At 52.9% G+C, this 23,176-nt stretch overlaps 1 pseudogene; it reads right to left on the bottom strand.

Annotated features, from left to right (window-relative positions):
• Positions 1-2,859: 2,859 nt before the first annotated feature.
• Positions 2,860-23,176, bottom strand: part of LOC135274844 (uncharacterized) — a 33,729-nt pseudogene continuing 13,412 nt past the window's right edge.

A 23,176-nucleotide genomic window follows, 5' to 3' on the forward strand; every position in this document is an offset into this window, starting at 1 on the left:
TGTTTTCTTAATTTCCTTCTTGGATTGTTGACTGTTAGTGTGTAGAAATGCAACTGACTTTTGTATGTTGATTTCATAATCCTGAAACTTGGACAAATTATTAGTTCTAACAGTTTTTTTTATGCAGGCTTCAGGATTTTCTACAAAGATGATCATGTCATTTGTTAACAGAAAATTTTACATCTTCCCTTCCAATTTGGATGCCTTTTCTTTTTCCTTTATTCCTTAAGAGCTCTAGCTAGGATCTGCAGTGTTATGAAAGCAGGCATCACTGTTTTATTCCTCATCTTGGAAAGCGTTGTCTTTCATCATTGAGAATGATGTTAGCTGGGGGTTGTTCATATGACCTTTACTACATTGAGGTTGTTTCTATTTCTAGTCAGTATGTTTTTAATCCCAAAGTGCTGGGATTATAGGTGTGAGCCACCGCCCCCGGCCAGCTTTCTTTAATGTAAGTGTGTACAGCTATAAATTTCCCTCATGGCACTGCTTTTGCTGCATCTCATAAGATTTGATACATTGTTTTGTCTCAAAATACTAATTTTCCTCATTTTTCTTTGATCCATTAGTTTTGTAGTATGTTGTTTAGTTCCCATAGATTTGAGGATATTCAGGTTTTCCTCCTGCTATTATGATTTCAGTCATTTAAAATGTATTAGATCTTGCTTTGAGGCCTAATATATGATCTTTCCCAGAGAACATTCCACATGTACTTTGAAGAATGTGTATTCTGCTGTTGGGTGAAGTCATCTGTGTATGTCTGGTAGGTCCAATTCTTCTATGGTATTGTTCAAGCCCCGTTTCCTCCTTGATCTTCTGTCTGGGTATTGTATCCATTATTGAAAGTGAGTTATTGGGCTGGGTGCAGTGGCTCATGCCTGTAATCTCAGCACTTTGGGAGGCCGAGGGGCCGGATTACTTGAGGTCAGGAGTTCAAGACCAGCCTGGCCAATGCGGTGAAACCCTGTCTCTACTAAAAATAGCCAGTCATGGTGGTGTACACCTGTAATCCCAGCTACTCTGATGCCAAGGCACGGGAATCACTTGAATCCAGGAGGTTGCAGTGACCCATATCACACCACTGCACTCCAACCTGGGCAACAGAGAGAGAGAGAGATTCTGTCTCAAACAAAAAACAAAAAAAAGTGAAGTGTTGAAATCTCCTACAATTATCATAGAACTGTCTGTTTCTCCTTTCATTCTGTCCAGGTTTGCTTCATATGTTTAGGAGCTCTGAGGTGCGTTGCATGCACATTTGTAACTGTTACATCTTTTTGGTAAATTGACTGTTATTATCTCTTATAACAGCTTTTGATCTTAAATCTATTTAGTCCGATATCAGTCTAGCTCCTCCTCCTTTTTTTTTGGTTACCAATTGCATGGAGTATCTTTCTTCATCCCTTTACTTTCAACTTATGTGTAAGTCTCTTACAGTCTTTTGATTGTGGAATTCATTTGCATTTTTAAAGATTATCTGATGAAACTCACTAGCCTGGTGGGTGGCTGTGCCATGAGGCCCACACCCAGGGATGAAGTGAGCAGTTGCTTTGGGAGGACTCCAGCACACCATTTACGGGGCCTCCCGGTGCCACTCTGTGGATTGTTTTCTGCATGGCTTATGGTCTGTTTTCTCTCTCATTTCCTCCCTTCTGCCTTCCTTTGTGTTTAATTGATTTTTTGTGTGTGGCACACTTAGAATCACTTCTCATTTCCTTTTGTGTACATTCTATAGATATTTTCTTTGTAATTACCATGAGGATTACATAAAACGTCATGAAGTTATAGGAATCGATTTTAAACTAGTAAGTTCAATCACATACAAATACTCTACTTCTTGACAGCTCTGCCCCCTCCTATGTTGTTGTTGTCACAAAGTATATCTATTTCTTAGAGACAAGGTCTCACTCTGTCACCCAGGCTGGAGTTCAGTGGCACTTTCATAGCTCATTGTAACCTCAAGGCCCTGGGCTCAAGCAATCCTCCATAGCTGAGACTACAAGTGCATGCCACCATGCCTAATTTTTTTTTTTTATAAATTATATATTTAACATAGGCTTATGGTTATACATCTCTTTTAAATCCAATAAAATAATTAAAATCAGAGATATGAATAAAAATCACAGTAATACAGGTCTTTATACATGGCTTCAAATTTCCACCTAGAATCCTTTTGTTTTGACTTGAAGGATTCTCTTTAGCATTTCTTGCAGGGCAGGTCCAAATGTAATGAAATCTCTCAACTTTTGTTTATCTGAGAATGTCTTAATTTCCCTGGTCAGGTGCGAGGTGGGAGGATCACATGAGGTCAGGAGTTTGAGATCAGCCTGGCCAACATGGTGAAACCCTGTCTCTCCTAAAAATACAAAAACATGGTGGCAGATGCCTGTAATCCCAGCTACTTGAGAGGCTGTGCCACTGCACTCCAGCCTGGGCAACAGCGCGAGACTCTGTCTCAAAAAAATAAATAAGGTCCTCTCCCATCTGAGAGTTTAACTGCAGATAATAGTCCATTGTTATCCTGTGGCTATAAATCTTCTGAGTTGCTTGTCCTCCCAGATGTTCTGTTGATGGCTGTAGTAGCTGACAGTTTTGTCTTTACATGTTCAAAACAACGAGTGCTCCTGCTTGATTGACAGATTCTACAAGCTTCCCATGGAGCCACATCACCTCCTGTCTTGGCACTTTGTGAGTCCAAGGCTGTTTCCCAAGAGGATCTGGTTGGTAGACCATGACATTGATTCCTGCCTCTAAGCCTAGCTTGATTCTCAGCAGCCACCAGTTTTTTGGTACTAGAATGGTGCTTTTTATGGCACACTCATAAGTGGATGCTGAAATCACAACCTGGCCTCAACTAATGCTTTATGCTGCGGAGTCCCAGGAACTCACCAGCCGGTGCCAGAACTCACTGGAGCTCAGGTGTGTAGCACTACCTTGTTTCTCTATGGTTGGGATTGTAAACATTGTTCATGTGTTTATTTCCCATTTTTTACTTTGGAGGTTTTGTTTTGTGAGACAAGGTCTCACTCTGTCATGCAGCCAGTAGTGTGATCATGGCTCACTGCAGCCTTGATCTCCTAGGTTCAAGCCAGATCACCTCAGCTTCCCAAAGTGCTAGGAGTACAAGTGTGAGCCACTGCACCTGACCTACTTCTGAGCTTTGAGTTCTTTGTACATTCTAGAGATGAGTCTCTGGAATGGAATGAGTCCTTGGTCTGATAGGTGGTTTGTAAACATTTTTCCCAATCTGTATCTTTTCTTTCCATCTTCCTAATAGTCTTTCAGAGAGCAAAAATATGGTCTCTTGCAAATACTCTGGACTGTAGCAGGAAAGCAGACACAGACAGTACATAAATGAACATGTGGATGTATCCCTTGAGTAAGTGTCCATTTGTGGTAAAGCTATCTCTAGACTGATCAGTACTGAGAGGTTATTTCATTAAGTAATAGTTGAGCTGGATATAAATTCTAACCTCAGGCTTATTTTCTATTATTCTACTGTCTTCTGTTGCTGCTGGTGGGACAGCAGTTGTGAGCATGTTCTTCCTTCTTTCCACCCTCCTCAGTTGCTTTTAGGACATTTTCTTTGTCTTTTCTGCAATTTTGTTTTGCTGGGTCTAGGTTGGATGGATTTATTGTATTGGGGATTGTGCATCCTGGGTCCTGTCTCTGTTTTCATTCTGGAATTTGTTTTTTGAGCCATACTCTCACTCTGTCACAAGGCTGGAGGGCAGTGGGAAGATCTCAGCACCCTACAACCTCCACCTCCTGGTTTCAAGCATTTCTCCCACCTCAGCCTCCTGAGTAGCTGGTATTATAGGTACACATCACCATGCCTTGCTAATTTCTGCATTTTTAGTAGAGACAGAGTTTCACTATGTAGGCCAGGCTGGTCTCAAACTCCTGACCTTAGGTGATCTACTCATCTTGGCCTCCCAAAGTTCTGGGATTACAGGGATGAGCCACCTCACCTGACCTGGAATTTCTTTGAGACATATTGGATCTTCTCATTTCATCCTCCCTTTGTCATATTTTCCAATTGATCGTCTCTTCTGCTGTTGAATTCGTTAAGTTTTAAATGTCTGTGAATGGCAGCCACTAATTCTGGCATCTGAAGCTCTTGGAAGTCCACTCCTCTTATTGCCACTGACTTATATGCCCTTAGGTGGGGCTTTGGCTATGGCAATCATATGCAGCACTGGCTGAAGAATCTCTCGCCACGCGGGCTCTGATGCTATCTCAAGGTAGCTAGTGTTAGAACTGAATTAGAGGGATGCCCTGGTAGTGGGGACAAACCCCCACACATTTGCTCACAGAAGTCATCTTCTGTATTGATGACGATGTGGTATGAGAGCAGAGGGAAAATGGGGGCTGAGCATTTTCCCTAAACAGCAGTGTATATTCAAATCCCTAATGAGGCTGGGCACAGTGGCTCACGCCTGTCATCCCAGCTCTTTGGGAGTCGAGGCAGGCGTATCACCCAAGGTCAGGAATTCATGACCAGCCTGGCCAACACAGCCAAACCCCATCTCTACAAAAATATGTGCCTGTATTTTTGGGATGCTGAGGCAGGAGCATTGCTGGAACCTGGGAGGTGGAAGTTGCAGTAAGCTGAGATTGCGCCACTATACTCCAGCCTGGGCAGTTCATAAATAAGAGATATAATTGACTCACAGTTCTACAGGCTGCACAAGCACAGCTCCAGCATCCGCTTGGCTTCTGGCGAGGTCTCAGGAAGCTTACAATTATGGCAGAAATGAGAGTGGGTGCAAAGAGAGGAGGTGCCAGGTTTTTTATAAACAAACTGTTCTCATGTGAACTAGTAGAGCAAGAACTCATGCTTCACCAAATGGAGGATGCTAAGCCATCCATGAGGGATGCACCCCCTCTAACAAATGCGAGATTTGTAGGGGACACAAATCCAAGCTATGTCGGGCCTTAAATGTTTTGTTTTGCCTCTAAGCTCCTTGAATGACAATTGAGTATTTGTCCTCCCTGGCAAGAGAGAGAGAGAGATTTTCCCTCTGGGCTGGAAGGCAGATGCCAGACAGGGATCAGAGTGCCAGCTGGCTGGGGCGGCTCACCACACTGTGGAGGAAGGGCCAGGGGCACAAAACTGCAGGCACGTAGGTGGATGTAGGTGGCTGCCAGGGTGCAGGCAGACTGGAGCTCCCAGGTGCCACATGGGTCCTGCACACACAGGCTGAGGAATGGTGCAGGGTCCACCTGAAATCACGGCCACCAAGTCACTGTCCCTACCTTGGGGAGTGGTGTGGAGGAGGGGCCGAGGCTAGATTGGAGAAAGGGCTCTCTGTGCCCCACGGGCCAGGTCCACACTCACCACCCAGAAGCAGTTCCCCAAGCTGGAGCCAGGGGTCTTGGAAGAAGGCCCGGCAGGTGGGGCTCTGTCCTGGGCAGGCCTGCTGAGTCTTCTCGGTGGCCCTGCAGTCACCATCCACCTGGCAGGACAGACACAAGACTCAGGCCTCCCCCTGGACCATGTGGCTCCCCCACATACATCAGCCTTAGCAGAAGACTCCCCCAAACCCTGGGCCTGCAAAGTCCTCTACAGAGCCAGCAGGCGACCTGCCTCTCAGGAGACTCTGCAGCGAGCAGCCCTGAAGAGCCTCAGCCGGAGGCTGGGCAGGTACACCCGCTCACCTGCCAGGTCAGGCTGAGCTCCTCCAGGCTGTGGGCCACAGAGCCACCCAGCAATATCAGCTCATTGCCTGCTTCATTGTCGTTGGTGCCCAGAAGTCTGGAGGATATACCTGTGGGGAGGAGGGAAGCTGAGGAGGTCCTGAGAGCCCGTGATCCTCCATGAGGGGACCTGTGTGTGAGATGAGCCTGAGGCACACCGAGGAGTGGTAGAATCTGTGACCTCCACCCTGGACTCCTGGAGCCCAGGGCCCTGGCTCCAAACCCTCATCAGAGGGAGAGAAAGCACAGGGACTGAGGACAGCATGTGTCCCCTGCCATCCCCTCCACACATCCTCAGCTAGAGTGGCTGGAATCCAGGCCCGTCCTTTGTGTTCCTTGGCAGAGGGACCACAGAAAGCCCAACTCCACCCTGGAGCCGCATATCCCACAGATGGGGAAGAAAGCCCTGGGCCTCTGTGCGATCATCTGGACACAAGGTCAGTAACAGGCTGCAATGCTAGAGACAAGGCCTGCAGAGGCTCTGCATCCACGGTCACCACCTGGGACCTTTGCACTGGAAGCTGAGAATGGTGCGTCCTGAAGAGGCCCTTGTTGGTGGGGCCAGCCCTGCTGGGGCCCAGACTCACCGTGGTGCCAGAGGCCCAGAGTCAGAGGCCAGTAGGCATGTCATAGGAGACGGACACTCCATCCTCATTGGACAGCTCAATTCTGGAGATGTCCCTCCTTGTCATGGCAGGACGCAGCTGGAGGTCTGGACAGCTCTTCCCTGGCAGGGAGGAGTTGTACAGCCTGTAAGCCTGTGGGCCAGAGGAGATGGGCAGGAGGGCTGACCCACAGCCAGGGGACGAGCTTGAAAGTGCCATCCCCCCAAGCAAACTGCCACAGGCACAGGTCTCCGAGAGATGCGCAGACCTCTCCTCTTCACCTGCAGGCTGTGGTAGATGATGAGGGTCATGTGGTTCAGCTCCACAGTCAGGGCTGTGAGCCCCAAGCCTGTCCGACTCAGCATCAGGGTGAATGTGTTGTGAGCAAAGTCTTGGGCCGGCAGGATGCTGCCACACTGAGCGCTGAGGTCCCACACCTCACCTGAACTGTTTGTACAAACATGGCTTATGCCGGACCCCTGCTTGCCTCCTAGAAGTCTGACAGTGTGGTCCATGCCAAGCAGCACCTGCCAATGTGGCAGCCCCCACTAAAAACCCTGGGTGACATACTGCTGGGATAGCCAAGTGCATCCCGTGTGAAGGCACTGGGACTGGGAGAGGACACGGTGCTGGCCCTGGTTCCCCTGGACTCTGCCCCAGCAACCCCCCTTCCCTGCAGCAACACTCCTGCCTCCTCCCGCTGTAGTCAATCACAGCCGCGAACAGCACAGTGTGCCGAGTCCTGGAGCACTCCTCCCAATTCACTGCCCTGTGGGTGGCCATGGGACTCTGGCACAGTAGAGAGGATGTGGAGGTGACATTCAACAGCCAGTCAGAGGGATGCCCACCCTGGTGCTGGGCCGGGCATTAGCCTTGGATGGTGGAGAGGCCAGAAGTTCCTAGTCCTGCCAGGAGGGCGGCTGGGGTAACAGCTGTGAGTGTTTAAGGACCACATGGCCACAGAGAGCTCATTGTGGAACCAGAAAGAAACCCCGTGGCAGTGAGCTTCACAGAAACAAGACAGGCGGAAGAAAGCAGGCGGAAGACTGAAGAAACCTAGGCAGCAGGCACAAGAGATGTTAGCTTGGACACCCTGAGACAGCAGTCCACGAAAAAATGAAGGTTGGGCCAGGTGTGGTGACTCACACCTGTAATCCCAGCACTTTGGAAGGCTAAGGCAGGCAGATCATGGGGTCAAGAGATCAAGACCACCCTGGCCAACATAGTGAAAACCCATCTCTACTAAAAATACAAAAATTAGTTGGGCATGGTGGTGAGAGCCTGTAGTCCCATCTACTTGGGAGGCTGAGACAGGGGAATCGTGTTAACCTGGAGGGGTGGAGGTTGCAGTGAACCAAATTTTTGCTACAGCACTCCAGCTTGGGCAACACAGCAAGACTCTCAAAAAAAAAAAAAAAAAAAAAAAAAAAAAAAAAAAAAAAAAAACCCAAGGCTGTAGGTCTGTAAGAAATAAGGTGGGGGTCTCAACACAGCTGGGCTGCAGGCCTGTGGGAAGCAAGGCCATGTTCTGATTGAAACAGTGCCATAGGCCAATGTGAGGGCTTAGGGCCCCAGGCTGGTCATGAATTTTGGTACAAGATTGAGCCCTCCCTCCCACACACACATTCCAGCTCATTCCACAGCTGGTCCAGGTAAAGAGGTGCTGGGTCAGTGCCTGCCTGGCCTGGCTCTGGCCCCACAAGGTGGTGACCGCCTGACCACTCGCCTGCACAGCCTCCAGCCCTCCCTGGGACAGCTGTAGGAGGAGGCCTGCCATGCCATCCAGGGTGCCTGCTGGCTGTACCTGGCCAGGGAAACTGAGGCAGAATTGGGGTGAGGTCTGGGGCAGAGAGATCCCCAGACCCTCCTGCCCAGGGTGGGATGCCTGGTCAGTAAGGGCTACAAGCCAGGCTAGAGCGGGAGCTCTCCACCCAACCCTTCCCCCCTGTGCTACCCACCAGGTGATGGAAACTTCTCACAGAGGCACCCAAGCCTTGAACCTTCTCTTCCAGCCGGGCTTGCACCTGGGAGGCAGCCGCTGCATCCTGGACCATGAGGACAGAGAAGAGGCTGGGACTCCCTTGGGGCCACGTAAGAATGAAATAGACAAAAGGTCTCGGTGCCAGTGGCAGGTGCAGGCCTCACCCTGGGGCTGTCTGCTGTGGTTTCTGGGCACAGATGTACCCAAAGGGTACAGTAACCCCTTCCCTGTGTCCCAGTCCAGGCCCTCTCACCTCCACGTGGCCCAGCAGGCACCCCTGGCCGCTGTGCGCAGCCAGCAGGAGGCTCTGGTTGGTAGCCTGTAGGGTCAGGCGTCCCAGGGGCTGGAAGGGCTGCCTGCTATCCCAGAACAGGACATCTGCCTCCGCTGTCCACCCGTGGGCATGCACCCGCAGAACCACTCTCTCTTCTCTGCCCCCTGGAGCTAGAAGGGGACCTGCTTGTACACCCATGATGTTTCCAGCTGCCCACTCCTCCTCCACCACTTTCCATAGCTCCCCACTGCCGCAGGCCAAGCCTCAAAGCCCTAGGACTTGAGAACCTGGAGCTGCCCCACCTCCATCAACCTGCTGAACCACCTGAAGCCCCCTCTTCTGTACCCTTCCCAGCAGCCTCACCTGACATGGCAGTCAGGGAGGGATGCCATGCAGTCCTGATAGGGTTTCCTGAAATTTTTTGAGACAGGGTCGCACTGTCACCGAGGCAGGAGTGCAGTGCCACCATCACAGCTTGCTCCCAGCAGCTGGGACACAGGAGCGCACCACCCCACCAGGCCTTTCTTTAAGTAGAGACAGGGGTCTCACTATGTTGCCCAGCCTGGTCTCGAACTCCTGAGCTCAAGCAATCCTCCTGTCTTGGCCTCCCAAAGTACTGGAATTACAGGTGTGAGCCCCTGTGCCCAGCCCTGACTTCTGAGATCTTAATGCCCAGACCCCTCTCCTTTCTTGAGCCAACAGGGGCCATGACCAAGCCAGCTGAGCTGGGACCCAGCTGCCACTCACCCTCCTCATGGGCCACAGAGTCCTGGAGACAGCTTGGGGCCTGGGACATGGACAGCCTCACTTTCTCCTCCCCGTTGTCCACAATTCCCTCCAGCCGGATCAGGCTTTGAGAAGCCGAGGTGGAGACATGGCCCAATAGGCCGACCTGCTGAGCCTTAGAGTCGTGAAGCTGGGAAGGGGAGGGCAGAGGCCTGAGTGGAGCCTAGGCCAGGCCCTGTCCCTGGTCTCTGTCCCCTGCCAGCCCCAGGCTCAGGAAGGGGTTGGCTGGGGAGGCTGTGGTCGGACCTGTAGGAAACGAAGGGAAGGCACAATACCCATGCCCGATCTCCAGGGCACCAGCTTCCCCATGCCACATCCCTCCCCAAGGCTCCCAGTGCCCCATCACAGAAAGCACCTATGAAAATACTCAGGGCTGGGTGCAGTGGCTCACTCCTGTAATCCCAGCACTTTAGAAGGCCAAGGTAAGCAGATCACTTGAGCTCAGGAGTTTGAGACCAGCCTGGGCAACATGGCAAAACCCTGTCTCTACCAAAAATACAAAAATTAGCCAGTCTCATAAAACAGATTTATAAATTTTTAAAAATATCCATCTAGGCTGAGCGCAGTGGCTCACACCTGTAATCCCAGCACTTTGGGAGGCCAAGTCAGGTGGATCATGAGGTCAGGAGACCAAGATCGTCCTGGCTAACACAGTAAAACCCTGTCTCTACTAAAAATACAAAAAATTAGCTAGGCGTAGTGGCACACACCTGTGGTCCCAGCTACTTGGGAGGCTGAGGTAGAAGAATCACTTGAGCTGGGAGGTAGAGGTTACAGTGAGCCAAGATGGTGCCACTGCACTCCAGCCTGGGCAACAGAGCGAGACTCTTGTCTCAAAACAAGACAAAACACAACACCCATCTAGGAGCCCACCAACCCAGCAGCAGCCGCCACAGGGTAACGTAGCAATGACTGCTTCCCAGGCCCCGCCCAGACAGTCTGATTTAATTGGTTTGAGGGTGGCCCGGGCACTTGTATTTCTAACATTCCCAGTGCCCTGGTGTTTCTGCCAACAGCTCAGGCTTTCCAAGTTTGCATGGGAACCACTGCAAAGGTCTAAGCAAGTTCAAGGAGACATGGGTAACACCTGGCGTAACACCTCAGGCATGGAGCAGTTTACCTTAATCCCTGCAGGTGCCCAACCTTGGGAGCACAGTGGGGACCAGGACCAGGACCAGGACCAGGACAGGTGAGTCTAGAATGGGACTGGGGAGAGGCATAGAGGCCCCGAGAGAACACAAGCCTGGAGGAGGCCCTGCAGGGGAAGGAGCCTCAGCTACCCTGTATTCTCGTCCAGACACTGCAGCTAACAAGCTGTGCACCCTTCAGTAAGGGCGGCACCCTATCCGGGCCTCAGCTCCAAGTTCTGTGAAACATACAGAACAATGGTTCACAAAACTTAGCAGGACTTGAGAGAGAGAGAGTGTGGTGTGTGTGTGTGTGTGTGTGTGTGTGTGTGTGTGTGTCTGTGTCTGTCTGTTATGGGTTGAATTTTGTTCCTCAGATATGTTGAAGTCCTAACCCCATATACCCATGAACGTGGTGCTATTTAGAAATAAGTTTTTTGCAAAAATGTAATCAAGTTAAGATGAAGCCACAGTGAATGAAGGCAGGTCACACACCCAATGAATGCTGTTCCTGGGAAAAGCCACCACATGGGACAGAGGCAGAGACTGGCATGATGCCACCACAGCCAAGGGTTGCCGGCAGCCACCAGAAGCCAGAGGTGGTATGGAGGATCTTCCCTAGGGCTTTCAGAGGGAGTTCGGCCCTGCTGACAATTTGATTTTGGACCTCTGGCCTCTAGAACTGTCAGACAAGACATTTCTGTTGCATTAAGACTTCTGGTTGGAATTTTAATACAGTAGCTCTTGGAATCGAATCCAGGGTGCTTACTATACATGCAGAAGCATGTCGCTCTCCGAGGAGATCCAAGTTGGTAGGAGGGTACAGCCCCGGACTCCTGTGGAGTTTCACAGAGCACAGTGTGATCCTGCCAGGCAGGTGGGGGCAGGGGACGGTGTGCAGACCACACGAAGTCAGCCCTGGATGGCTCCCCACGCCTGAGCTCAGCCCCTCACTGGCTATCACTGAAGAGCGAGGGCCCCACCTGCCTCTGTGCAGCCTGGGCCAGTGCCTGACCTCCCTGTATCTGTCCTGGGGCCACTGGGTTGTGCGGAAGAACAAACAAGGCTAGGAAAGCCTCTGACCACTCCACAGACACCAGAATGGAGCGAGTGAGAAGGAGTCAGAACGGCTGTCCCAAATAAATCGGGGACAGAGAAGCAAGAGGACCAGCCACTTGCTGAGTGTCTGCCACAGGCTCATTTCCAGGCATCCGGTTCCATCGGGCATGGGGCTTACAGATCTGGGAGCAGCCAGGAGCCTGGCTGGGAGATGGGGAAGTGACCGTAAGTCCCGGAGAACAAGAACCTTGGAAGGAGGAGCTCCTTTGAAATGGCCATGGTTGCTGAACTCTCAACCCACAAATGTCATCCTCATCCAGCTCCAGATGCCAGGAAGGGAGGGAATTCCCATCTCACAAGCACCTACTACGTGCAGATGTTGTACAAATGTCTGTTTTCCTCCTAACGATTCTGCAAGGGAGATGGTAGATGTTCCCATTTGACAGAGGGGAACAGTGAGACTCAGCAAAGGAAAGTCACAAGGCCAAGTTCACTCAGCCAGGAAGACAGAGGAGGTGAATGGAAACACAGAGAGCACCTGCTATGTCACGTGCCTTGGCTATGCAGGCAGTGGGAACTTGTCTCCAGACCCCCAAAAACTACCCTGTGAAATACCTGATCCAAGATGAGGAAACATATTCAGAGAGGTTCCTTGCTGGGATCACCTGGCCAGGTCAGGGCAGAGTAGGCATTGGAGGCCAACTCTGTCCCTTCCTACTTCCCAGGGCTGCTGGGAGGCAGGAGGGGCAGGAGATGGCTAATGACAGCAAATACTTACATAGTGGCTGTTTCCATCAGGCACTGCTGTAAGCAATCTATACCTGTGAACATATTTAATCTTTGCAATATTAACCTCATGGGAGATAGGGCCAGTGCAATTATTATACCCATTTTACATGGGAGGAAACTCAGGTGCCAGGAGGCAGCTGGGCTCAGATTCAAACTTGGGCAGCCCAGCCACTACCTCTCCATTACAGGAAGGGCTGGGTGTTGGGGTGGTGGAGGAGCTGCTTTGTCTTGGTGCCAGGGCCAGGCCTGGGGTTCAGGAGGTGTTCCCCGCACTTGGAGTGACGCTCTGGCCCCATCCAGGGTGCTGGTCTGCAGTTCCTCAGGTGGCCACTAGATGGCGGGGCCGCACAGGCAGTGAGGACCTGGCCAGGGAGGAACGGAGGGAAGTCCGGGCATCTTCCCCAGGGACTGTGAGCTCGATCCTGGCCACCCACCTCCAGCTCCCCGGAGAAGTCAGGCGAATGAGGCCTGCTGTGGTTTCAGAGGGTGAGGCTGAGGTGTAGGCCGTGGTCTGGGGCTGGGGCGAGGCCCAGCTGGCAGTGGGAAAGCAGCAGGAGCCCATCCAGCCCGGGATGTGCTCTCTGGAGACCAAGAGGGCCTGGGATGAGAGAATCTGGGTATCAGGCGGGTATCAGGCAGGTACAAGGGGTGGCAGCTTCCTCTCCTTACCATACCCTATGCCAGGAATGCAGCAGCAGCTGTCACCTCCCAGCCTCCATGCCTGCCCCTGCCTGAGGCAGGAGAATCACTTGAACCCGGGAGGTGGAGGTTGCAGTGAGCTGGGATGGCACCACTGCTCTCCAGCCTGGGCAACAGAGCAAGACTCTTTGTCTCAGGGAAAAAAACAAAACAACAAAAAATGCAAATCGGACGTTGTCCCCTGCACTTAAAAGAGAAGCCAGGCTCTGGCATGGCTGAGGCCTGCTTAGTTTTCCCAACCTCACCTCCCTCTCTCCCTCCATAAAGGCTGCCCCGTGTTCCTCAAGGCAAAGTCCTGCGTCAGGTCCCTTCCCTCTGCAGGGCTCACCCTCACCAGTGAGGCCTCTTTTTTCCAACACCCTGCTCCCTCGCCCTGCTCCCTTCCTGTACAGCATATACCATGCCCTGACCACAGACCTTGCAGCTCTAGTTTGCTGTATCTTCCTGGCCCCGCTGGAATGCACCACCTAGGAGGCCGGCACTGGGGCTGTCTCTTTCACTACCCAGTCCCTGCACCCAGAGCACAGCCTGGCATAGGTGAAACACACACGTTTTCTGAATGAACAGAGGAATAGATAAGTGGTGGGAAACTATGGTTCAGGGCCGAATCTGGCTCACTGCCCACTCTTGTAAATATTTTTACTGGAATACAGCCATATGCATTCACTTACATATCATCTATAGCTGCTTTCACAAGACAGTGGTGGAGTTGGTAGTTGCAACAGAGACTGGATGTTTCATAAAGCCTGAAATATTTATTATCTGTCCCTTTACAGAAGAGTGTGAGTCCCTAGGAAGGATGGATGGATGGATGGTGGGTGGGTGGATGGATGGTGGGTGGAGGGATGGATGGTGGATGGATTGTTAGATGGTAGATGGATGATGGATGGTGGATGAACTGATGGATTGTGGATGGATGGATAATGGGTGGATGTTGGATGGATGGTGGGTGGATGGATGGTGGATGGTGGATGGATGGTGGGTGGATGGATGGTAGATGATGGAGGAATGGTGGGTGGGTGGGTGGTGGATGGATGGATGGTAGGTGGGTGGATGGTGGATGGATGGTAGGTGGGTGGGTGGATGGTGGATGGATGGATGGTGGGTGGGTGGATAGATGGACAGGTGGATGGTGGATGATGGATGATGGATGGATGGTGGAGGGATGGAGGGATGCAAGGGTGGGAGGGCAGAAATAGGGGGATGGATGGAAGGATGGGTGAATAGAAGAACCAATCAACCAGCTACCAACCCCAGAAGGGGAAAGGGGTTGAGGAAAAGGGCCCCAACACCTCTCTTCTGAGGCAATTATGACAACAGCAACTCTAACTTCTGTGCCAGACAGCAAGGCTGAGCATTCCTGCATCACATCTCTCTTAACTCACCATCACCTACATCCTGGAACCTGCTGCTGCTTCCATTCCTCAGATGAAACACTGGAGGCTCAGGGAGGAGAGGCGCCCTGCCCAGTCACCCAGCAGGTGAATGGCAGAGCCACCATGCTGGCATCTGGCTGCCTCACTCATACCTCTGCATTCTGTGGGCACCACCCTCCCTGCTGCCCCCTCACCATGGGTCCCTGGTCTTCCAGCTGCCCCTTTCCCCCAGGGCAGACTCACCCTGGGCAGGTCACAGAGTCCCAAGTGGAGGGAGTGCCACAGCCAGTGTGCATAGTCGGTCTGTACTTCTCCCCAGAAGCTCTGCTGGGCACAAGAGGCCCCGAGGATGTGCTCCAGCATGACCTCTATGAAGATCTTGTCTGGCTGAGATGGCCGATGCCTCTGGAATGAGAAGGCTCATGGGTCGTGGGCTTATCATGTAAGAGAATGCCCATGGCCAGCTGCAGGTGGAGACCCTCACTTAGCAAGAGCATGTGCCAGGAATCCACCGTCAGAACACTCATCCGCCACAGCACCCCCTTACACTCTGGGGCAGGATTTTCTTTATTTTTTTCTTTTTTTTTGAGACAGAGTCTTGCTCTGTAGCCCAGGCTGGAATGCAGTGGCAAGATCTTGGCTCACTGCAACCTCCACCTCCCAGGTGCAAGTGATCCTCCCACCTCAGCCTCCCAGACAGCTGGGACTACAGGTGCACGTCACCACACCCAGCTAATTTTTTTGTATTCTTAGTAAAGACAGGGTTTCGCCATGTTGGCCAGACTGGTCTCGAACTCCTGACTTCAGGTGATTCCCCTGCCTCAGCCTCCCAAAATGTTGGAGTTACAGGCGTGAGCCACCGCACCTTGCCTGTGGCAGGATTACTGCTGTGAGCACTTAGGGAGCTGAGCCTAAGAGCCCCAGGAACCCAGGTGGGAGGCCCAGAGGAGGAAGGGGGCCTCCAGGGCCAGCTCTCCCCAGTTCTCCATGTCCTGGTTCCTGCCCCAGGCTCTGCAGAACAGCGCTTGGCCCCATGAGGAGCCTGGCAGGCAGTGATGCTGGAGGAGACTTGGTCCCTGATGCCTCCAGGAACCTGAGCTCCCGATCTCCCTGCACCCCCTCCTGAGAAGCCCACTAGCAACCCACCTCCTTCCCCAGCATGAGATGCTGGTAACACATGCTTTTCTTATCTTCCAGAGCCCTCACCACATCCCAGGTAGGAAGGAAGTATTGTGCCCATTTCAAAGGTGAGAAAACCAAGGCTCACAGCAGAGAAGTGAGTTGCCCAGGATCCCGCAAGCACTGGAATCCAAGACCACACAGTCCCAGAGTGGGGCGCTCCTGCAGCAGGTGGAGCCACCTAGGGGTTCCCTGCCCAGACGCTGCTCCCCAGGCCGCATGCACTTCTGGCCCCAGGACAGGTCAAGCTGTACAGTGAACATGTCTGGGGTCTGTGTTATGGTCTCGCAGGCCTGGAGGGTGTCCAGGCCCCAGGGTTCCTGGAGCTGATACGGAAGAGAAATAAGGTACATGACCTGGGGGCCAGCCTGGAGCAAAGGGGAGCCCCATACTGGGCGCAGTGGTCAGGCCCCACATACCTGCCCTGGGGAGGTGGCCAGGCAGCCATCCCAGGCGGTGCTGTGTGCTGAGAACCTGTCAGCCCAGGCGAGCTGCAGGGTCACAGGCTGTCCTCTGTTCCAGGTGAGCTGCACCTGTGTTGAGATGAGAGGGCAGTGGTGGGGGTAAGGGAGAGATGTCAGGGAGAAGAGAGGCTAACAGCACCCCACACCCCATCTCTGTTGGAAAATGAGAGGCTAGGGAGGATGGAGAAGCTGGCGCCCCTCCCCGCAACATCCCTGTAGAGGAATCAGGATGGGGGGTAGAGAGATTGCCCTGCCCCCATCTCTAGAAGATCCCAGAGCCATTCCCAGGCTGGAGACTGAAAGCATCTGGATTAAAAAACCTGCCTCATCCCCAACACCCAGACTCAGCATTTCCAAAAGCAGAAAGCAATTGCACACCTCACTGGGGCCTCCGGGGCCAGCAGGATCTATCCCTGCCCATCTGACCTCATCTCCCTGTCCCCCGCCCCTGCCAATCACTCTGCCCCTGTCTTATTCCCCTTCCAGCTCTCCCCGAAGCACCAGGCTCCTTCCCACCACAGGGGCCTCTGCATGCGCTTTCCTGCCGCCTGCAGTGCTGCTGCTCCAGCTTCTCCAGCTTCTCCAGCTTCCCCCAAGCCTGGCTCCTGCCCAGTCACTCTCAATCTTATATACTTTTTACTTTTTTTTTTCTGAGATGGAGTCTCACTCTGTCACCCAGGCTGGACTGCAATAGCATGATCTGGGCTCACTGTAACCTCCGCCTCCCGGGCTCAAGTGATTCTCCTGCCTCAGCCTCCCATGTAGCTGAGATTGCAGGTGTGCACCACTGTGCCCAGCTAATTTTTTGTAATTTATTACAGACAGGGTTTTGCCATGTTGGCCAGGCTGGTCTCAAACTCCTGACCTCAAATGATCCACCTGCCTCGACCTCCCAAAGTGCTGGGATCACAGGCATGAGCCACTGCGCCTGGCCCCTTTACTGCTTTATGGTGCTTATCACACCTTCTGATTTTTAAATTCATTCCTTGGCTTGAATTCTGGAGAGCGTCTTTTGCCTGCACACAGCTGGTCTATCGTCCTCCCTTTCACAGATGGAAAAATCTAAGGCTCAGAGAGGCAATGGGAGATGCCTAAGGCCACCCAGCCAGACAGGGTGCCCAGCTGCCTCACTCAGTCTCCAAAGCTAACACTAAACAGGCAACTATAAATGATGAATTGGAGATGTCTGTATCTGTTTCCCACGTTTAAATGTGAGCTGTCCTCAAACACTGCCTGGTATACAGTAGATGCTTAATGAGGTATTGATAAAGAAACAACTGAATGAAGGACCTGGAGATCCCCAGGCTTCAGGGAGCTGTGATTCTGGAGTCCTTGTCACTGATGAACACACTCTCCTTCTCCTACCTGAGGGGCCCAGCCCCACAGGCTCAGCCCTGTGGCTCCCGCTCCCACCCCCACCAAGGGCGCCCGGGACATCCTCACTCACCTGCCGGCTCTGCCTGCCACCCCTGCTCTCAGCAAGGCCACTGGCCTCGGCTTCTGCCAGGAGACATTGAATGGGTAAGCCAGGGCCAGGCGGGCAGCCAGCTCACTCTTCCTCAGCCATGGGGAGGAGGAGACAGCACCTGGGGAGGGGGACAGACTCAGCCAGGGGCCTTACCCAGACAGGCTGCACCTCTTTCCCACCCACATAGACCACCTTCTCCATCAAGGCCAAGGCTGCAGGGGCAGGTGGCTTTGAGCACAAACCCAGCCCTGCGCAAGGCCCTGGGTTTGTGCTTAAAGCCACCTGCCCTGAGAAAGAGCACAGCCATTTCTCAGAGAAGGACATTGAGGCTTGGAGAGGAAAGGATGGAGCAAACACATGACAGAGATGAAACTGGAGGTCGCCCTCCTCTTCCACTGTTTTCCCATAGCTCTGTGGCTCCAGGCAGGTCACGTCGCCTCTGAGTCCTTCAATTTCGTCATCTGAACATGGGGCTATTAATAGCACCAAGCAGATGCGAGGCTGAGGTGTGGGTTGACACACAGCACCTATCATGGGATAAGCATTCAGGGCCTGTCAGCCACTGTCAGTGCCATGCCTTTCAAGGTGTTGTGGGGACCCAGGTCTCCTGCTGCCCTTCTGGAGAGACTGTGGGACAGGATGTAGCCTTGTCAGCCCCAGGTAAAGCTCCTTGGGCAGGGGAGGGCCCCAAGGACTCCACTCAGCCTGCAGGGTGGAGTTCAGCTCTGCCCCAGGGTCACCGTCCGGCCCTGACACCTACCTGGTCCCTGCCATCCCAGCTGACAACAAGGCCATCCTGGTGGCTGCCTCCCAAATGCTCTGAGGACAGGAGGGGACTGCAGTGGCACGGCTGGGGGAGGGGCAGCGGGTGGGTGAGCTCCACTGGGTGGGTGAGGACACACACAAAGGGTAGGGCGTGTGAGCTGAGGTCAGCAGCTCCAGGCCTAGGGGGGGCGTTCAGGGGACCCTCAGCGGACACCACTGCCAGCTCAGGCAGATGGCCACTTGGGGGCTACATACCCCGATAATTTTCACAAAATTCGGAAGCTACACACTCACTTTGTCACCATCACCACTTGACACCCTGCACTGTCCCCGTGGGAGCCCCTGTTACAATGAGACTTCACGGCTCCTCCACGAGGTGGTGTCTGCCTCCCCAGCCCTTGGACCTGGGCTGGCCTCGTGATGTGCTAATGGGATTCAGTGAAGTGACCCAGTGCCAGTTCTAAGTCCAGGCCTTAAGAGGCCCCGCCCTGCTTCCTCCCTCGAACCCCTTCCCAGCCACATGAGAACAAACCTGCTCGCCTGTGGGCTGGTGCCACCTGGGGTTGGAGGGAGCCTGGTTTCAGCTCAGGATATCCGAGTGCAGCTGACAGCCAGCCCCCGAGCAGGTCAGAGAAGCCCAGCCAGCAGAGCTGCCTGCTCACCCTACGCTGACCTTGAACATGCGGAAAACCAGAAATGCTGCCCAGGTAACCCACAGACTCGTGAGCAAGGAGCAATGCTCACTTTATGCTGCTGAGTTTCAGAGCAGATTGTCACTATCTTGAATCAGGAGCTAATGGGTGCAGCCCCAACCCCCGACAACCTGTATCACTCTCAGGGCCTCACATGCATGGGTGACCTGCGCCCCTTCACAAGCCCCACACCCCCATGCTGCCCAGTCCTATGCTCTCCTTCCATCTCGGGGCATGACAGGTTGCATCCCATAGCTGAGTCCTCACAACAGTCTTCACATCCTGGGTCTTCTTCCTTTGTCTCCCAGGTGAGTCAAGCTGCCCTGACCTCCTGCCTCACTTGACCCCACCTCCTGAGGCCCCTGAACAGCCCTGCTTTCCCAGACCCCCACAGCAGGAGGCTGCCCATGGGCCCTTTGCACTGTGGTGAGCTCTGAGCTCTGTACAAAGGGTACGCACGTGTTCAGATGGGCTACAGGGAGCCATGTCCAGAGACACAGCTGGTTCTCAGGGCATCACCCAGTCATTGGTTCTGGGGAGGCTGACCACATGCAGGGCTGGAAGCCTTTTCCCTGCCACCTGCTGACCCACCATCTGCAATGCTGTGACCACAGTGTGGGGCTGCAGGCTGTGAGGCTCACCAAGGGTGGCACAAATACACACACACGTGCATGCACGTGCATGTATACACAAACCATGCACACAGGCATGCACACACACACATACATGCACACATGCACACATATGGACACACACATGCACATGCACATGCACACATAGAGGCATGCCCACACAGGCATACACACATGCACACACATACATGCACACACATGGGCACACACATACATGTGCATGCACACAGAGGCATGCCCACAGGCATCCACATGCACACACATACATGCACACACACATGCACACACAGGCATGCACCCAGGCGCACACATACATGCACACACGCACAGGTGCAGATACATGCGCACATACAGGCATGCACACACACACACAGGCATACACACATGCACATACACATGTGCACATACAGGTGTGCACACATACACAGGCACACACGCACACACAGGCATACACACACATGCATGCACACATGCATACATACATACATGCACACTGCCTTGGCTCGCTGAGGACCTGCTCATTTCCTCTGCCTTCCAGGGCACACATGTGGCAAACATGACTCTGGGAGGATTTCATAGGCCACCTGGCAAGCCATGCCCCCGGGCTGGGGCTTGCACTCTGTCTCCACACCTGGTGGGTCAGGGGTTGGGCTCTTCTCTGTGCCCAGCGGGTTTCTCACACAGAAACTGACAGTCTGCGTGGCTGCACAAGCCACGAATGACAGCCCCTTCCAGGGATTCCTGTTCCTGGAGGACCCCGGGACTCACGGCTGCCGTCGGGGCTGCATTGGTATTCACCTCCCCTGGCACCAGAATTGCCCAGGGAAGCCACCCCTCCCACAACCTGACCCCTTCTCCCTGCCCAGTCGCACTCAGGATAAACCCCAGCTCCTGTGTGACCTGGGTCCCCTAGCCCTCCTGCCTCACCTCCTCCCTTCTCCCCACTCCAGCCACACTGACCTCCCTGATGCTGCTTTCCACCAGGGGCCTTCCACCTGAAGTGCCTCTGCTCAGCCTCTGCACCTCAGCCAGCTCCTTCTTATCCCTCAGATCTCAGCTTGGAAGTCACCTCCTCCAAGAAGCCTTCCCAAACCACCCCACCTAAAGGAGCCCCACATTCCACACAGACCCTGCTTGCTCTCACAGTCTTTCCCAAGCATGGAAATGGTCATGTTGGATGTTATTTTGCTTATGTGTGTCTTGTTGCTCAATGACTGTCTCCCTGAGGGGAGACACGTGGGCCATCTTGCTTCCTGATGGATCCCTTGTACCTAGAATCACACCTGGAATCAGCAGGTGCTCAGCAATGGCTTTTTTTTTTTTTTTTTTGAGATCAAGTCTCACTCTGTTGCCCAGGCTGGAGTGCAGTGATGCGATCTTGGCTCACTGCAACCTCTGCCTCCCAGGTTCAAGCGATTCTCCTGCCTCAGCCTCTCAAGTAGCTGGGATTACAGGCACCCACCACCACACCTGGCTAATTTTTGTATTTTTAGTAGAGATGGGATTTCACCATGTTGGTCAGGCTGGTCTCGAACTCCTGACCTCAGATGATCCACCTACCTTGGCCTCCCAAAGTGCTTGGATTATAGGTGTGAGCCACTGTGCCCAGCTAGAGATGATTTTTTGAGTGACTGGGTCACTGCTGCCTGCATCCCCTTACACACTCACCCTGCAGGCTGAGGTTCCTGAAGAGCTTGGGGAGAGGCCCAGAGAGGCTCCCAGTGATGGCCAACACCTGGCCATCCCACAGCACCACCTGGCACAGGACATGGGTCCCATGAGCTCGCTCATATGTGGTCTGCAGGACCAGCTCCCTGGGAAGAGTGCTGAGCTGGAAGAGAATGATGGTGTCACAGGGGAACCTGACACACGCTTCTGCCTGGGATGGGAAAGGAGAGAAGTTTGCAGAGGAGGAAAAGGGAGTATTTGTGGATCATTTATAGTTTCCTGCATGGCGACATATGTCAGGGAATCAAAAAGCCAAATCTTCCTAAGGATGAGTGGATAACACAAAGGAGGGGAGTGGGTGAGGGGACTATGGCCAACTGGAGGCAGCGCAGAACAGCCACCTCTCAACTCCAAACCGTGTGGCTCTGGACAAGTTTCTCAACCTCTCTGAGCCTCACTTTCCTAGACAATGGAGGCAAGAAAGTATCAACCTCCGCAAGATAATACGAATGGTGCATTCAGCCCAGGGCTAGATCATGGAGGGGAGCTTGTAGGAGCCACACAGTGGTATTGAGATTTCTCAATCATGTACTAAGCATGTATTATGCTCCCAAGTCAGTGCTGAGCGCCTGGGTACAAAGATAGCCAAGACCTGGTCCCGGGCCTTAAGGGGCTTCCAGGCTGACAAAGAGATAGTCACAGGACAGAAAATGATGGGACAAGGATGGTCACAGAGGCATTCAAGGGAGAAAGGAATGCAGAGAAGCAAGCTTGGGGAGGAGGCAGGGAAGAGCATTCCAGGCAGATGGAATAGTCTGTGCAAAGGCTCGGAGTGAGTCGCTGTCCTGCTGGTAGGTACCATAGTCCGAGGGTCACTTGAGGACACTGCAAGGGGACTGCTAGGGTGGGGTTGGAAGTTTGCTTTTTTCTTTGAGATGGAGTCTTGCTTTGTTACCCAGGCTGGAGTGCAGTGGTGTGATCTCTGCTCACTGTGACCTCCACCTCCCAGGCTCAAGCGATTCTCCTCCCTCAGCCTACTGAGTAGCTGGGACTACAGGCATGTGCCACCATGCCTGGCTAATTTTTCTATTTTAGTAGAGATGGGTTTTCACTATGTTGGCTAGGCTGGTCTTGATCTCCTGACCTTGTGATCCACCCACCTTGGCCTCCCAAAGTGCTGGGATTACAGATGTGAGCCACCACTCCTGGCCTTCTCTTAGATTTTCAAATGGCTGGTGCTTATCATCCATGGCTAACTCAAGAGCCACCTCCTCAGTGAAGCCTTCCCTGGCCACCTAATCTAAATACGCTCCCTGTCCACTCTCAGTCCCTTCAGTGCGTCTTCTCCACATCATACTACTATCTGGCATATTTGTGTGATTTTGGGTAGTTAATCTCCCCTACTAGAGTGCACATTTAATGAAAGGATTGATCAGTTCCATTTTAGGTCACACCCCAGCTTCTAAAATAGTGCCTGGCACCTAGCAGATGCTCAATAAATAATGCAAAAGGAAGAAGGGATGGATATAGGCATGAGCTGATAATCGACTCCAGCAAATTTTGTACATTTCACAGCCTTGCCTGCCCTTCCCTCCCAGGAACCAGAACATCAGGACAATTTCTCTTTTCTCAAAGGGCTGTCCCAGGAGCTCCCCATCCCCACCCCAGTATGCCCTGGGCCTGGGCTGTCCTCCACACACCTGTAGGAAAGTCTGTTCCAGCTTCATGAAGTTGGCGAGACTGGCCTTAGCAGCTACCAGCCAGGTGCTGATGTGAAAATGACGCTCCTCCACACCCAAGGCAAACGTGCTCTGAAACTCACCCTTGGAGTAGTGTAGCTGGGTCAGGGAAAAAAAAAAAAAAAGAATGATAGATCTCCTCATCAGGGCTCTGATGGAACATTTAAGCAGATGCT

Source organism: Aotus nancymaae, unplaced genomic scaffold (assembly GCF_030222135.1).
Source record: "Aotus nancymaae isolate 86718 unplaced genomic scaffold, 86718_ANA_hifiasm-v0.15.2.pri h1tg000014l, whole genome shotgun sequence".
Lineage (NCBI taxonomy): Eukaryota > Metazoa > Chordata > Mammalia > Primates > Aotidae > Aotus > Aotus nancymaae.